Source organism: Crinia signifera, chromosome 7, assembly GCF_055691185.1.
Source record: "Crinia signifera chromosome 7, ASM5569118v1, whole genome shotgun sequence".
NCBI classification, from domain to species: Eukaryota; Metazoa; Chordata; class Amphibia; order Anura; family Myobatrachidae; genus Crinia; species Crinia signifera.
Window position 1 is genome coordinate 115,104,179 of NC_139223.1, and position 17,379 is coordinate 115,121,557.

The window sequence follows — 17,379 nt, forward strand, 5'->3', positions numbered from 1 at the left end:
CAGGGTCCGTTGTAACCATGGGCCAGAGGTTTTTTTAACAGTTTTGGTTATGCTCGGAGCAGCAGCATTGTAGGTTTGCACAAATGGGATCAAGTCTGTGGAGTTATCCACAGGTTTAGGAGTAAGGGTGGCAGATCGGGGAGTTTGTAAAGCTTTGTTTTTAATATATACTGTACTGTATGTATATATATATATATATATATATATATATATATATATATATATATATATATATGTATGTATATATGTACAATGTCATACCATTTCCTGCACTTTGGTATAGTCATTAGTCAATCTATCCAACAATGTCCAAGTCAATATTATCAAAAGGGGGCTATGATAGACACAATGAGATAACTATCAGTCAATTGATGTATATAATCTGTTTAACAAGTAACATTCCAATCTCGAGTGTTGCTATATAAATGACACAACTGTGTTAAAAGGTACAATACAGTAAAAACTTCTATACTACAAATCACAATCACTATTATTATGCACTATGTAGCTGGAGGTCTGAACTCTATTTTCTGCTAGGTGGAATGATGTATCATAGATAACAGAACACAAGCTTGTACCAGTTGTGGCTTTATAGAATTGTTGGGACCTAGACTTAAAATACCCAATACTTTTTACCACTATGGGTAGTGCAGTAATGGGTATTGTTATAACTTTCAATTCAGATAAAAGATACACCTTCAATGTTGGAATATTGTGCACAATCCATGTGCACAGGTCAGCAATCCTGTTTTGACCACTAGGTCCAGAAACTGTGTACATTGATTCTGCCATACATTGTAAAAGTACACAGTGATGCTCTTTTAAAGAGCTGGACATTTTTCTTCTGAGCTGATTGGATGGTAATCACTTTCCACTTTATCACTTTTTGAAGCTTAGTACATCTGGCCCTATATCACTAATGATGAGTTTTCTATTATGCACCATAAGGTCAGGGCCGGCACCACCACTAGGCAGCTTTAGGCATTTGCCTAGGGTGCCGGCCACTAGAGGGCGGAAGTTGGAGCAGGCGTTATCCTCGCCCACCGCATCGCCCGAAGAAGGTGAGCGGACACTCTCCTCCTTCCCCCATGCTTTTGCCGCATCGCACATCCTCCCCCGCCCTCGTGGAGATACTCGGCGGCAGCAGCATGGGGCCAACCGCAGCCTCTGCCCGGCCAGCCTCCGCTCCCAGCTCTGCCTGTGGCCGGCCAGCCTGAGCTCCAAGCCCAGCCTGTGCCCGAGCAGCCAAGTCCTCCATCCAGATGGGGGGGTCAGGGAGAGCCCTGCCTGCAGCCAGGCTCAGACCCAGCCGCAGGGGCACCAGCACCCCCGTCCGTCCAGCACAGTGAGGAGCCGGAGTCTGGCCAGAACCGTGCTCCCTGGAGCTCCCCGCAGATCCAGCAGCACAAGCCGGCCACTCTCTGCAAAGCCACCCTGGAAGGCAGAGTGAGTACCCTGCTCAGGTCTGCTGTAAGGGGCTGGCGAATGGGTGGCATTGCCCTGTGTAGGGTGCAGAATGGGTGCTGGAGTCCAGGGGGAACAGAGTGGGTGGGACACTCTCCTCCTCTCCCCCGTGCTGCCGCCGCATTGCACATCCTCCCCCTGCCCCCTATGGAGATACTTGGCGGCAGCAGCATGGCCGCCGGCAGCAGAAGGTGAGTGGACACTCTCCTCCTCACCCCCCATGCTGCCTCCGCATTGCACATCCCCCCGCCCCCCGTGGAGATACTCTCCCGTGGAACGGGTGAGCACCGAGTGGCCCCCCCGCCTGCCTAGCACCGGCCCTGCATAAGGTGAATATTTTATATCTGTAAAATGACATACTGTTGCTATATATATATTATGTACCCATCTCAGCCTGTGCAACCAGCGGTGTTAGTCTTGGGCACTGTAGGAGATTTGGTCTAATTACACAGGTGTGGCCATGTCCCCTACAAGAACAATGAAATAAATAATAAAAGATGATTTGTGTCATGAGTGTCAGATCCAGAGCAGGGTACGATCAGTGCAATCACTATCCCTCCATACCCCACACATCAGGTGCAGGCAGAGTAGCATGTGCAGGGCTGTGGAGGTAGGCTGATGATGCTGGCACTTTGAGGGGTGGGGCATAGCCTCCCTGTCTATGGGGTCCTGGCAGGGAGGTTTAATATAACCCCAGGGGTACTACAGCTGAAACTGTGAAATCTAATTTTCTGTGTTTTCAACGCATTTCTATATACGTATAAAACATTTTATTATTCATACCTATGACTTGCTTTCATGTCTTACTGCTATGACATGAAGTGTGACTAGAAAATTAACAGTGTATCTTGTTTCTCAGATGTAATTATCTCTTAGAAACAATGCAGCCTCTGTTTAGTATTCACTGTGTCTGTCCTTTTGTCTGTTCTGGAGTTTTATTCATTAGTTAAATGCTCAATCACAGAAATGAGAACACATCTATCTCACATTTAAATTCTAGTTTAATAAATAAAATACAAACTTAAAAATGTTTATTCTTTTTTTCTTATTTTTTCTTCTTCGGTATTTTTGATACAGTTGTCAACCACTCTTGGGACTACAACTCCCAGTAAGGACCCCTAAGAGAATTTGGCATTTGGCAAGAAAATTTAATTTATAAAATATTTGTATTCAACAGCTTATGGCTGGTTTAAAAAATGGAATGTACTTCAAAACACAACCTGTATGGTATGCTCACATTTACGTTAAACTCAGTTTGCCCTAATGGTTAGCATCCATTACTGAACTATGCATTTACATTTAAAGCAGTTTCAGTGCATATAAGACATAAAATATGTAATTAAATTTGTGCTAGTGTATGAATGATTAGATTTTAAAATATAAAATATAATATATATATATATATATATATATATATATATATATATATATATATATATATATATATGGACAACAATAGTAAGTTGGCGCCCTTGTTGAGACCCTTAGTAACTGGGTCTATACAGCCTTTTAACAGATTTCAAAGTAAAACGTAAAGTCCAAAGTGTATCAATATTTATTAAAATGTCTCTTTTGCCACACAGCAGTTGTGGTTGTTTCAGATCATAAAACTTCAATGGTGCAATTCACAGTTCTCAGAGTAGCAAAACACAATGTTTCCAACGCGTTTCGTCCCTGCAAGGGACTTCATCAGGGGTTCGCAACTGAAAAAATTCTCATTGAAGGGGTTAGTCCCAAACCAGACGTTTATTTTGGTAGTTAGTCCTTTAGGATTTCTGGAGAGCACTATTATTTTGGAACCTTCTCTCACAATGGAGGATTGATGTTTGGGTCTTTCTGAACTTGTTAGTAGTAGGATTCGCATATAATTCGGCGAACAGCTGAAACTTTTCGACAACAGCCATGAACCATCAATGATTTCAAATCATCGATGGTCGATGGCCATCCCTACCCTGCAGCGCACGCCAGCACTTGTCAGCTGTACGACCTCGGGCACTTTGGAACGGCCACTTTTGACTCAGGAGCTGATTGCCTGGTACATATGTTTATATCTTGTGGTAGCCAGCCCACAGAGTTTGTATGTTCGGTACGAGCAACTATTTCTTTGTATCGTGGATCTTTTTATTTATGTTTGATCCAATAAAAGCCATCTTTTAATACACCATGAAGCGCCCTCTTTCATCCTCTTTTACCTAGATTACTTTCACCTACTTGGACCCAAAGGTGCTCGTACATACATGAGTGAGGAGCTGCAGTCATTATTGTTGGACTTTGGTGTTTCTGCCTATATCTAGTATTAACTGTTCCTTTTGTTGCAACAAATGTGGATTAAAATTCAAAATTGTTAAACTTTTGTCCCAGGGCCACTAAAAACCAGTAAGTGCATTGGTGGAGTGCCAGAGAGAGGGACCATCCAGGGATGAAAAGGTGTTTTAAACTATCAGGAGCCACCAGGGGTGTATGACAAATTTGACTCCTCTCTGCATTGAGTAAGGTAAAGTTATGGCAGTTATAGGGATGCTGTGTGGTAGGCATAGGGATGCCATTTGCTTGGTATGGCAGCTACAGATATTGTGTTATATGATAGCCAGTGTACCGCTGTCTGTTCTGTTTAGCAGTGTGAATATCAATATGGCACGTATTGGTTCTATGAGGAGACCAGAGGCTTTTTTTCCCTTTCAGCAACTATAAAATCCTTTTATTAGCTAGAAGCCCATATCTAAAACAAGTTGTGGTAGGTATTTGCAGCAGGACAGCATGGACAGCGTTTCTGCATCACAGATTTCACAGAGCAATGCAAGAGCTGCCCAAAACTATTTTTTCCCACACCTGTACTTCTATGTTCACAGTGAGTGCTTAGCCAAACCCTCTTAACAGATTTAGCCACACTTCCCTTATCCCCTCACCCACACCCACAAATTCTTTAGACCACAGGTTCTCAAACCTGGTCCTCAGGACGCTACACAGTGCATGTTTTGCAGATCTCCTCACAGAATCAAAGGGAAATAATTAGCTCCACCTGTGGATCTTTTCAAATGTATCAGTGAGTAATGAATGCACCTGTGCACCCGCCGAGTGACCGGGAAAATGTAAACTGTGTGGGGTCACGAGGACCGAGTTTGAGAACCACTGCTATAGACAATGTGCTCCATCAGTGATCCAAAGAAAAATGACTGACTTGCTATATTTATATAACAGTGTAGCAATGAATGTTTGTTTTCTAGTATTGTATAAGCAAATGTTAAATTATATTTTGTAGGTTGTGCCAGACATCAGACATTGCAGCACCAGCCATTGTATTTAACCCTTCAATTACCTCACACACCAAAAAAAAAAAACCTTTAGTGAACAACCATATCATACCTCCCAACATGACCCATTCCAGGAGGGACAAAATGTTCTCTAGTTGAACTTCCTCTTAATATATGATTGTTGGGTACTTGTGTACTAGCACGGCGCCCCGATAATTAGTCGCCCGATTTTTTAATCGCATCGCATGCCATACACCCGATGGCATGCGATGCGATTCTAACGCATATACGATATTAAATTGTATAAGCACCCTAATGTGTGCTTTTAAGCACCCTAATGGGTGCTTACAATGCTTAAATGCACCCCCACGCCACCCCCCCCAGTACAAACGTGAACCCGAAGCGTGGTGAGCGCAGCGAGCCCGCGAGGGGCGGCGGTACGCGTCCTATGACCTTTTCATACCCCCACTATCCACGTTGGCGTGGAGTTGATTTTATAAAGTGTGGCGAGCACAGCGAGCCACCGAGCCCGAAGCATGGAGAGTGCAGCGAGCCCCGCGAGGGGACGCGGATACCTGTGAAGCCTGCAAGGGGACGCGGATACCTGTGAAGTAATCTGCGTCCCCTCGCGGGGCTCGCCACGCTTCGGGCTCGGTGGCTCGCTGTACTCGCCACACTTTATAATATAAACTCCTTGCCGACGTGGATAGTGGGGGTATGAAAAGGTCGTAGGATGCGTACCACCGCCCCCCGCGGGCTCGCTGCACTCGCCACGCTTCGGGTTCACGTTTATACTGGGGGGGGGGGAGTGGCGTGGGGGTGCATTTAAGTATTGTAAGCACCCATTATGGTGCTTATACAATTTATAATCGCATCCCATCGAATTGTATGGCATTGTATGCCATATACAATGGCATACAATTTTAAAATTGTATGCCATTGTACAACATCGGCCGATGTCGCATCGCATCGCATGCGATATGGTCTGCGATGCGATGGGCGCCGTGATAGTACACAAGTACCGATTGTTGTCACCTGTGTTGAGCTATTAATAAGAAAGGTGTTTCAACAATCATAACTTAAGAGGGAAGTCCAGGAACAGAGCATTTTGTTACTTGTGGAATGGGTCATGTTGGGAGATATGCATATGGAAAGTGTCTTTGTGTTTGACACATGGTTATTTTTGCTAAGATGGGAGTTCTATTGAAGATGGGATGTTGTCCATAGGCTACCAATCAGATTCTATTATCTTCTAAAGGGTGCTACATAAATAATAAGAATTTGATTGGTTGCCATGGGCATTATCCCCTCTTCAGTAGAACTCCAATATCAGTAAATTTACCCCATGGTTTCTCTGATATGTGTTCTTGTGGGTATTCAGCCTTACTTCTGCAGAGAAGCTTATTATAGAAAACTGTTTCTATCAGGCTATAGCAGCATAAAAAGAGTAACAATATTTCAGATCAACTTATCAATTGGGAGATATGAACTGAAATGAATGGATATGTCACTACATTTATGTTACTGGCATAACACCCTCTTCTAATAACCCTGCTCCTTCACCTTCTCAGTGATGTGTCCAAGCATAATCCGCTCTACCCTAAAGCTATCTGACATGTTTTCCTCAAATAGACACTAATAAGATGTGATCTTCCTGTCACCTCCCAAAATGTCTCTTTCATTTCCAAATATATCTTCACATTAGGATTCACTTAAGACAGAAATAAGATAAAATGGCTCAAACCAAAGGAACTGGCAGAAAAGGTGTCAGAATTGTGCAGAAAGTGATCCTCAGAGTTGTCATATTCATGAAGCTTAACTGGAAACAGGAAAATACAGATATTCCATGATCTTATTACTAACCAGTTGTACAAGAAAGACATTGATAGTCTAAATAATGGAGCATTGGCAATATAACAGACTCCACTGCTCAGAGTTAAACCTGAATAGCCTACTTTGTTAATCACTGCTCCCAGGCTGCCCTGTGTCACCAGGTAACGATGTAGCCAGAGTCATTCCAATTGGATAAACTGTTTCAGGCAATCTCTGAGAATAGCTAAACTGCATTCTAGGGTGTAATAAAAAATATAGCTCAAAATAATGTGAATTATTTGACGGATCTGTGGACAAGTATTGCTTCAATTTTTCCACATTTTGTTATGTTACAGCCTTATTCCAAAATGAGATAAATTCCTTTTTACCCCTTTAGAATTTGTCACACAATACCCAATAAATGACCCAGTGAAAAAAGTTTTTGGGAGATTTATACAAATTTATTAAAAAATAAAAAAAACAATAAATCACATGTACATAAGTATTCACAGAGTTTGCCATGAAGCTCAAAATTGAGCTCAGGGACATCCTGTTCCTATTGATCATCCTTGAGGTGTTCCTACAGATTAATTGGAGTCTACCTGTGATAAATTCAGTTGATTGGACATGTCTATGGTTCCAAACTTGACTGTGCATGTCAGAGCACAAAACAAGCAATAAGTCAAAGGAATTGTCTGTAGACAGCCCAGGCAGGATTGTCTCGAGGCACAAATCTCGGGAAAGGTACAGAAAAATATCTGCTGCTTTGAAGGTCCCAATGAGCTCTGTGGCCTCCATCATCTGTAAATGGAAGAAGTTCAGAACCACCAGAACTCTTCCTAGAGATGGCTGGCTGTCTAAACTGAATGATCGGGGGAGAAGGGCCCTAGTCAGGGAGATGTACATGAACCCGATGGTCACTCTGTCAGAGCTACAGTATTACTCAGAGGAGAACCTTCCAAAAGGACAACCATCAATCAGCAATCCACCAATCAAGCCTGTGTGGTAGAGTAGCCAGACCGAAGCCACTCCGTAGTAAAAAGCACATGGCACCCAAAATGCACCTAAAGGACTAAGACCATGAGAAATAAAATTCACCTAAATTCACATTTTGTACTTACATCTCCTCTTTAAACAGTGCTGGACTAGCCAACAGGGGTGTAGGGAAACCCCTGGTGGGCCGTACTGCCTGATTGCCCACTCCTTCCTCTAGGGAACAGGTTCCTGTGCAATTTCATTATTATAAAGATGTTACATTATACTGCACATGATTAGGGTGTATTCTATACAGTACATTGCTGCTATTCACCTCCCCAGTCTGACACTGGCTTTAAATGTAGACTACCCACCTTCTCACAATGCTCTGGTACCCAAGACTGTGACAGCTATTTATACAATTTAGTACAGACATAGACAGAAAATGTAAAAAAAAGCGAAACTTGTTTAGTTTCATGTCGACACTTCCCAGCGGATCACATGCAAATCGAATGCATATGATTTGCATGCAATTTGCATACAATTCGATCTGTAATGCAAATTAGTACACCCCCACTATTCACGTCAGCCCGAAGCGTGGCGAGCACAGTGAGTCGAGTGAGGGGACTTGTACGCATCCCCCCGACCTGTTCATAACCCCACTATCCATATCGGCGTGGACTTGATCTTACAAAGTGTGGCGAGCGCAGCGAGCCACCGAGCCCGAAGAATGGCGAGCGCAGGGAGGTGACACGGAAAATGAGCACAAAGCTTATTTAGGGGATGCGGAAAACACATCAATTAATCCGTGTTCCCTTGCGGGGCTTGCTGCGCTCGCCGGGCTTCGGGCTCATTTTCCGCGTCCGCTCGCCACACTTCAGAAAATCAACTCCACGCCGACGTGGATAGTGGGGTGTGAACAGGTCATTAGGACGCGTCCCCTTGCGGGGCTTGCTGCGCTCGCCATGCTTCGGGCTGATGTGGATAGTGGGGATGTTCGAAATCGCATCGCAAATTGCATACGATTTACAAGCGATTTGCATGAGATCTGCATAAGATGCGATCCGCTGGGAAGTGCCGCCGTGAAACTAAACAAGTACCAAAAAAGCCTATAGAGAAGAATGAGATACATTTACAAGTCAGCACATTCCACAGACACCAATAATTTCACCTTCTTTCATTTCTGCCTTGTCTGTGTATCAGGTTATATTACATTTATTTATTTATTTATTCATTTACAGCTTCTTATATAGCGCAGCAGATTCCGTTGCGCTTTACAATAGTAGACAGTGATAAAACAAACTGGGTAACAACAGACAGACTTGGAGGTAGTAGAGCCATTTAATACCAACTATAATTACTGTACACTTCTGTCTTGCTACAAGCTACTATTTGTCCCTGGCAACATTATGAAGATATTAGGCCTCCCTACCTCCTGCCTGTAGAATTAGAAGAGAATGTCAGCTCCGGGACACACTAGCATCCTGCCTCTAACCTTTCTGAGCAGTAAAATGATTGCACAGCCTAAAGCCAATCACTAATGAAGACTTTGGATACTGTGCCAAACCTGGCTGTTGTTTGAGAGAATGTAAATGACCATAGGACTTAATTTCTTCCTGACTCTGGACACCTCTGAGCGCCTCACAGCTCCTCCACTGTGCTCAGACAGGATGTTATAGCACAGATAATGTCTCTGCAAATAATGCATTATGAGTGTTGTGGTCTGAAGTCACCCATCGTGGCTTACCATGAGATAATCCCACTGAGTTGTAATGGAAAATGTTACCTGTTGTTAAACATTACGATATATTAAAAGGATGCTGTGAGCAGGCTACATTTGGCATGACAGTCATTGTAGCAAGGCGTTCCGAGAATTAATTAACATTGAAAGACAAAATACTCTGTGTGATCACTGATTGGAAATGATGCTGAGAAGCTGTTTGTTGTCTTTGTTGTCAAATCTCATTTGACCTTTGCTGCAATAATGGAGAGAATGGCTTAAAAAAAGGACAAAATTCTGAAATAAACCAAATATTGGTGGTCACTAAATCATCTACTTGGTCAGATAAAGGCAGCCTTTCCATGTAGATGCAATGCGCGATCACGCTGGTCGAATCTCTCATCTCAAGATATGAAGTTCTGCGCATACAGTAATATTTATCGCATTGCATGTGTGATCGCATGTAGTTTTTAAATACATGCGATTTATCGCAATGTAATATACCATCTGTGATGTTTTGAGCTCATTTCCTGGAACGAGGACACACACAGCTCTGCGTCTTAAAACAAGGTATGCAGGCTACCCCACTGATCACCAATGCAATATTATACTGGCCACCAATGCAATATTATAGCCCCATACTGCTCATCAATGTATTATTATGTTGGACACTCCGTGCCCACCATTATGCTGGCCGCATTTTACTGGCCCAGCCCTCCATCACCTGATTTTAGGTCGCAAGGGGCATGCGATTTATCGCATGATTGTATGCACATCGAATGCAAAATAAAGCATTTCAGATGCAATTTATCGCACTGTTAGTTTTGTGGGAAATTGTCTTCTGCAACAATCTCAGTTATTTGTTTATTATATTTACAATAATAAGTCAGCAAACCTCACTTCCCAGGAAATTGAAAATCTATTAACACCAATGCTGAAAAAAATGCTGAAAAAAACCCCATGTATTTTGATGGGACTAATACAGCAGTTGCTCCTCAGGAGGATAACAATTAACTCAACGCTGCAATTTACAGACAGAAAAAGGGAAGCCTCCTTGAATTGCCCTAGAGTACATCCCCCTGATTTATGATCTGTTGGGATATTGGCAGAAGAAGCTCGAACAGTCGCCAGAAGCACTGTATCTAAATATACCTCTGAAACAGATTCTTCCCTGTGTCCCTATGTAGTGCATTGTCTCACTGTGTGATCAGTGCTACCAGTGGGAATGTAGAGGAAAGGTGCAGTCAGCCACCGTAAGCTGATATTTCTAAACATTGATCAACAATAAATAACCCCAAAATTCACCCCAAGATTCATAGGAGAAATAGGCAATATTGTGATAAATGTAACACTGATTTGAAAAAAAAAAATTGTAACAAGATATATGCAAATTCCTTAAGAATATGCAAATGAAAACTTTTGGATAACACATGTTTATGTGTGTGGTACATGTGGTCTGAAACACAGGGGCTAATTCAGGTTCGAAAACTGTTCTGTGCATGTCCAGATCGGGTCCAACAAACACAGTGCAGAAATTTCCATCGCCTGAGGCAGTGCCTGCAGTGCAATGAATCCTATGAAAGCAAGTCTGTGTAAGGTCAGGCATACTTAGGCTGAAGATCAAAGCACAGATATTAGTAAAGATGTGCGAGTTCGGTTTTACCCATATTACCCATATGACAGCTGATAGACAATTAGAAAAATACAAACTTGCGCTCATTTTGGCAAAAAAAACGCAAGTAAATCCAAACTACACATCTCTAGTTTTAAGCAATTGCAATTGCAGGCAGACAGGAGGTGGTACGCAGGCAGGAGGTAGTACACAGACAGGAGGTGCTACGCAGACAGGAGGTGCTACACAGACAGGAGGTGGTACGCAGACAGGAGGTGGTAGGCAGGGAGGAGGTGGTATGAAGGCAGGAGGTGGTATGAAGGCAGGAGGTGGTACGCAGACAGGAGGTGGTACACAGACAGGAGGTGGTATGCAGGCAGGAGGTGGTACACAGACAGGAGGTGCTACACAGACAGGAGGTGGTACGCAGACAGGAGGTGGTAGGCAGGGAGAAGGTGGTATGAAGGCAGGAGGTGGTATGAAGGCAGGAGGTGGTACGCAGACAGGAGGTGGTACACAGACAGGAGGTGGTACGCAGGCAGGAGGTGGTACACAGACAGGAGGTGGTACGCAGACAGGAGGTGGTAGGCAGGCAGGAGGTGGTATGAAGGCAGGAGGTGGTATGAAGGCATGAGGTGGTACGCAGACAGGAGGTGGTACGCAGACAGGAGGTGGTACGCAGGCAGGAGGTGGTACACAGACAGGAGGTGGTACGCAGGCAGGAGGTGGTAGGCAGGGAGGAGGTGGTATGAAGACAGGAGGTGGTATGAAGGCAGGAGGTGGTACGCAGACAGGAGGTGGTACACAGACAGGAGGTGGTACGCAGGCAGGAGGTGGTACACAGACAGGAGGTGGTACGCAGACAGGAGGTGGTAGGCAGGCAGGAGGTGGTATGAAGGCAGGAGGTGGTATGAAGGCATGAGGTGGTACGCAGACAGGAGGTGGTACGCAGACAGGAGGTGGTACGCAGGCAGGAGGTGGTACACAGACAGGAGGTGGTACGCAGGCAGGAGGTGGTAGGCAGGGAGGAGGTGGTATGAAGACAGGAGGTGGTACACAGACAGGAGGTGCTACACAGACAGGAGGTGGTACGCAGACAGGAGGTGGTAGGCAGGGAGGAGGTGGTATGAAGGCAGGAGGTGGTACGCAGGCAGGAGGGGGTAGGCAGGCAGGAGGTGGTATGAAGGCAGGAGGTGTTATTTTCATTGCTATGGAATGTATATGCGAACCTGCTGCGAACAGGTTAGCATACATTACATTTCCCAACCAGAATTAGTTCCATTAACTGTAAGCTCCAGTGGGGCAGGGACTCATGTGAAAGGGCATATATTCTCTGTAAAACGCTGCAGCATATGTGAGTGCTACTGTATATACCACAGGTCTTCAACCTGTGGCCCTCCAGATGTTGTGGAACTACATGTCCCATCATGCCCTGACAGTTTTGGCATGCTCTTTTAGGAAAAAATGTGGCAATGCATGTTGGAACATGTAGTTTCACATCTGGAGGGTAACAGGTTGAAGACCCATGGTATATACAGTAAATCAATTGTAATAATGTTTTGGGATTGTTTGCAGAAATAAAAATGTCTTTCATCCCTATAGATTGTAAACTTGCGAGCAGGACCCTCCTACCTTTTGACTGTCTGTAAATACCCTGTTTGTTGTATCACTGTCTCCTGTTGTAAAGTGCAACGCAATATGCTGCGCTATATAAGAAACTGTTAATAAATAAATAAATCATGCTGTAAGCCATGTTCTGAATATAACCCAATACAAGCATCAGTGTTGGTAACCAGTGAATTGAAGTTTGATCACACTGAGCTTAGCGTCCCTAGAATTACATTTCTCTGCAGACATGGAACTAGAAAGTGCTGTGACCTATTACACGGTATACAGATGGGACCCAATCCTCAGCAGCTACAAACCTGCAATCCTTTCACCAGGAGGGTTTACATTTGTATCCAATGGTTTTGTATGTTGCAAATTACCCCCTGTGGGATTTACAAATATGAATCTCTTGATATTATAATTTTCTTTTCAAAGTCTGTTGTGACACTGGCATTATAAAGGCAGAGACTAAAATAAAAGGGTTAATTTAACAGCAAAGAGTACATAGAGAAACCATTTGTTATCACGCTGTCACAATCTGACAAATTAAAAATGTAACATGAAAAATATATCCAAATTGTTAAGATAATTAATAACCCCCAAAACATTATAAAAAAACTAGTAAGCCCGCTCGAAGAAAATGCTTAGAAGGCTAATTTGCAACCTTGTGATTGCCTCTGTGTTTGTGCATGTGTGAGAGAGAAAGAGTTTCACTACCTGCCAACAGATGGCAGTGTTTCGGAAACACACAATCAGACACTAGACATATATAGATGATGAGACGGTTTCCATTTGTAAACTGGAGAAATTACTTGCAATACAAATATACTGGACTCCTAAAAGAGCAAAGCATTATGGGGGTTATTCTAGTTCACTCTTTCTGACAAAATCCTTCTTAGATGGACAAAACCATGTGCACTGCAGGGGGGCAGATGTAAAATGTGCAGAGAAGATTAGATTTGGGTGAGTTATTTTGTTTCTGTGCATGGTAAATACTGGCTGCTTTATTTTTACACTGCAATATAGATCTCACTTTGAAGTAAAACCCCACCCAAATCTAACTCTTTCTGCCCCACCTGCAGTGCACATGGTTTTGCCCATCTAAGAAGGAATTTGTCAGAAAGAGTGAACTAGAATAAGGCCCTATGTGACAATGCTGCTGTGCAGCAGATAGGGTGTGTCTTTACGGATGTGTTATGCTGTGCCAACGGTCAGTATACTGACATTGGAATCCAGGCCCCCGTTACTCCGACAGGGGTGTGTGCTCAAAGAATCCCCTTGTGGGCTTGCTGCCCTTGCCACAGGTTCTATTCTCACTCTATGGGGGTCGTGGACCCCCACACGGGAGAATAGCCCCTGTCAGGATCCCGTCAGTCAGAATTCCAATGTGGGTATACTGACTGTTGGAATCCCAACTGTCAGGAGGTCATCTGGCATCCAACTTTAACATGTGTGTTGTATATTGTGACAATAGTGATCCTGAGGTGCTGGCATTCAGAGCCATCAGGAGAGGGGTACTGGCGGTGCAGTAACAACCAGTGACTGAGGGTGGTACCAGTCGCATCTGCACTGCTCTCCTCTGGCTAACTGCGCTTGCTCTGTATGGTTATATACGCTACATCTGCTGCTGCTTGGAGTGTCTGTAACATGCTCCCCTACCCAAATTCTGTGTGAGTGCTTTTTAAGGGGAAGTGTGAAGCACAAGGTGCCCGTTACAGGAATAGTGCTATGTGTTAGTGGACAAATGGCAAAATGCTCAGCTATTTGCTGCTCAGTGAGTGCTCATAGCACTTCGCTACCTAGAACGTGCTAGATAGATGATAAGTAGAATTGGATTGGCTGGCCAACATCTGCATTTTATAAACCCACAATTTTGTACATATACTCAGAGGAAGCCCAGTCCCTACTTGTTTTATCTACCACAATACTAATGCCACTCTGCAAGTTTAACCTTTACACTGTGGTAAGATAATGGAGAACTCCATACGCCAAGAAACCCATACAAACATGGGAGAACATATAAACTCCACACATATGGTACTCTGCTTAGAATCGATTCAAATATCCCAAATCTGTGATTCAGCAATGCTCACCACTGTGTCGCCATGTTAAGTAACATGAAACACATGAAAATGTGCATTCAATGTTTATTTTTAATGACATTTAATGAGCAAACGGAATGAAATATAATTAAAGTTTGCAATTTAGTTAATCTGAAAATTAAAGAGCTCAAACCCCTGTTGTATCAGATTAAAAGAGAAGCAACCCTGCTCTTGTAATATATACTATATATATATGGCAATAGTATTTACTGTACTTTTAATAACCGAAGCTCTGTACTAAATATTATTACATTTCAATTTACACTTCGTACTAGATACTGTATGTTGGATGATGAGGACAGTACTCATTAAAAATCAGAGTATGATTCATTATCATTATGATTAAACTATTCTGCAAATGATAGAGTATGTGGCTGTGCTAGAGTTAGATAAGTGATTAGCTGCTAATATAAAGCCATCCAGGAGAGTCTGCCCCTTGATAATCAGAGCCTGTGGCTCATTCTCATGACTTATACTGTATGCAACTGCTGCCCCCTACAGTTGATGTTTGCAGCAGTCCCAGACATGCAGCATGTGCAGTTATTGTAGATACAGTACAGATCAGTTTCCTCACTGTGTCCAGCGAATGCTAATAAGGTTCTTGGTGAATCTATATCCTAACAATGAAAGTGCTTCCTGCAACCAGCTCTTGTCCAAAACCATTTTATGACTTTGCAGCTGTTAAGAGGCAACACTCACGTATTAGTCTAGTGCAACTTTAATTGTCAAATGAATAATTAATACATAAAAGATGAATACGTATGCATTATATACACTCTCCAGTGCTATTTACTTGACATTAGTGATTTTCCATAGCTATGGAAACTACAATTACTCCATTTTAAATAGGATTTTCTGGATTTGTTTTGCCTTACCGTTCAATGCATATCCCGCACAGAGCCTCACCATTCTTCTACAAGGAAACTTAAATGAGCTTTTTCTTACCCTTGCACAAAGCAACAGGGTCAAAATGACGACACAAGCATTAGGTTGACAATGGGAAAATGGACAGTCAAATGTCGACATGAGTTTGTAACTTTGGTACTTGTTTCCTAGCACGGCGCCCGTCAGGTTGATCGCATGCCTTAAGTTTAAGGTACTTAAGGCATGCGATCGACGCGATCAACCAGATTTTATGTCAATCACCAGTGTATTTGCCGGTGAAACACAAAATCTCGTTGATCGGGTCCATCGCGGCCCATTATAATGGGCCGCGATGCGACCGACGTGATCAACCCGATTTTACATAGGGAACAATGGGAAATGGGCCAATATGGCCAATTTATCATTGTATATGGTTAGAAAGTATGGTTAATGCCCCCCCCCCCATTGTTAACGCCACCCCACTATTGACACCAACCCGAAGCATGGCGAGCGCAGCGAGCCCGCGAGGGGCGGCGGTACGCGTCCTCTGACCTTTTCATACCCCCACTATCCATGTCGGTGTGGAGTTGATTTTATATAGTGTGGCGAGCGCAGCGAGCCACCGAGCCCGAAGCGTGGCGAGGGGACGCGTATACCTGTGAAGTTATGCGCGTCCCCTCGCGGGGCACGCTGCGCTCGCCACGCTTCGAGCTCGGTGGCTGGCTGCGCTCGCCACACTATATAAAGTCAACTCCGCGCTCGCCACGCTTCGGGTTGGCGTCAATAGTGGGGTGGCGTTAACAATGGGGGGCCATTTCAACCATCAGGGGGGGTTTGCTATTAAAATGGGGGGTTTGGGGGCTTTTTACATTGAAATCAATGTAAAATCGGGTCTCAGGGACAATTTTACATTGATTCTAATGTAAAAATCGGGTCGATCGCATCGCATGCGATGCGATCGACGCGATTTTTCCGACCCGATCAATACAATCAAAATCGTGGGCGCCGTGCTAGGAAACAAGTACCGTAACTTTTTTGTCCCGAATGTTGACAAAGTCGACTTGGACACCGAAAAAGTGCACCACACCCCCTCCCATGGCCTTCCCATTGTTGATCTAAACACTTGTGTCGACAGTTTGACCCTGTTGACCTTAGCCATGTCAACCTTTTTCATGTGTCAACCTAAGCCCTGTGGACCTTTAGTGGTAAACCCAATGCATGTCGACCTTAATAGTGTCGACCTAGCGACAGTGTAGATTACTAGGGGACATGGTTTGCATCAAAGAAATAAAATTGATGAGGAACACAGAGGTTTTCATGACATTAAATACACCACTAATAATTCTTTCGCCGACCATTGAATGATTACAGTCCACGTAAATCTAAGTCAGTCTGGGCTGACTTAGACTTGCGGCATCCTGGTTCGAGAACTGGGTGGGCGGCTGACGTCCTGTGATGTCAGCCGCCCACCCCCGACAGGCAGGTGTCCATCTGCATTCCAACAGGGACGCCCAGCATTTTACTGGGCGTCCGCAGCGAGCCCGCGAGGGGCGGCGGTACGCGTCCTCCGACCTTTTCATACCCCCACTATCCACGTCGGTGTGGAGTTGATTTTATATAGTGTGGCGAGCGCAGCGAGCCACCGAGTCCGAAGAGTGGCGATGGGACGCGTATACCTGTGAAGTTATGCGCGTCCCCTCGCGGGGCTCGCCACGCTTTGAGCTCGGTGGCTCGCTGCGCTCCCCACACTATATAAAGTGGGGGAGAATAGAGAATATAATAGTCATAAAGTGGCTAGACCCCCACTATTACTAGGTGACAATTGCACTTACTGTAATTGATTCATTATCCAATGTATTATTCATGCTTGATGTGACCGTCTGCCTCACCAGTAAGTGATTAGAAGGCTCCAATTATTTCTAAAGAAATGAAGTGAAGCAATGCGATATATATATATGGTATAACTATAAA

The 17,379-nt window shown here is 44.0% G+C and overlaps 1 protein-coding gene across 2 annotated transcripts in view; it reads left to right on the plus strand.

Moving 5' to 3' along the window:
* CNTNAP5 (contactin associated protein family member 5) overlaps positions 1 to 17,379 on the plus strand; it is a 469,403-nt gene that overhangs the window by 59,128 nt on the left and 392,896 nt on the right. The gene's annotated exons all lie outside the window — the stretch shown is intronic.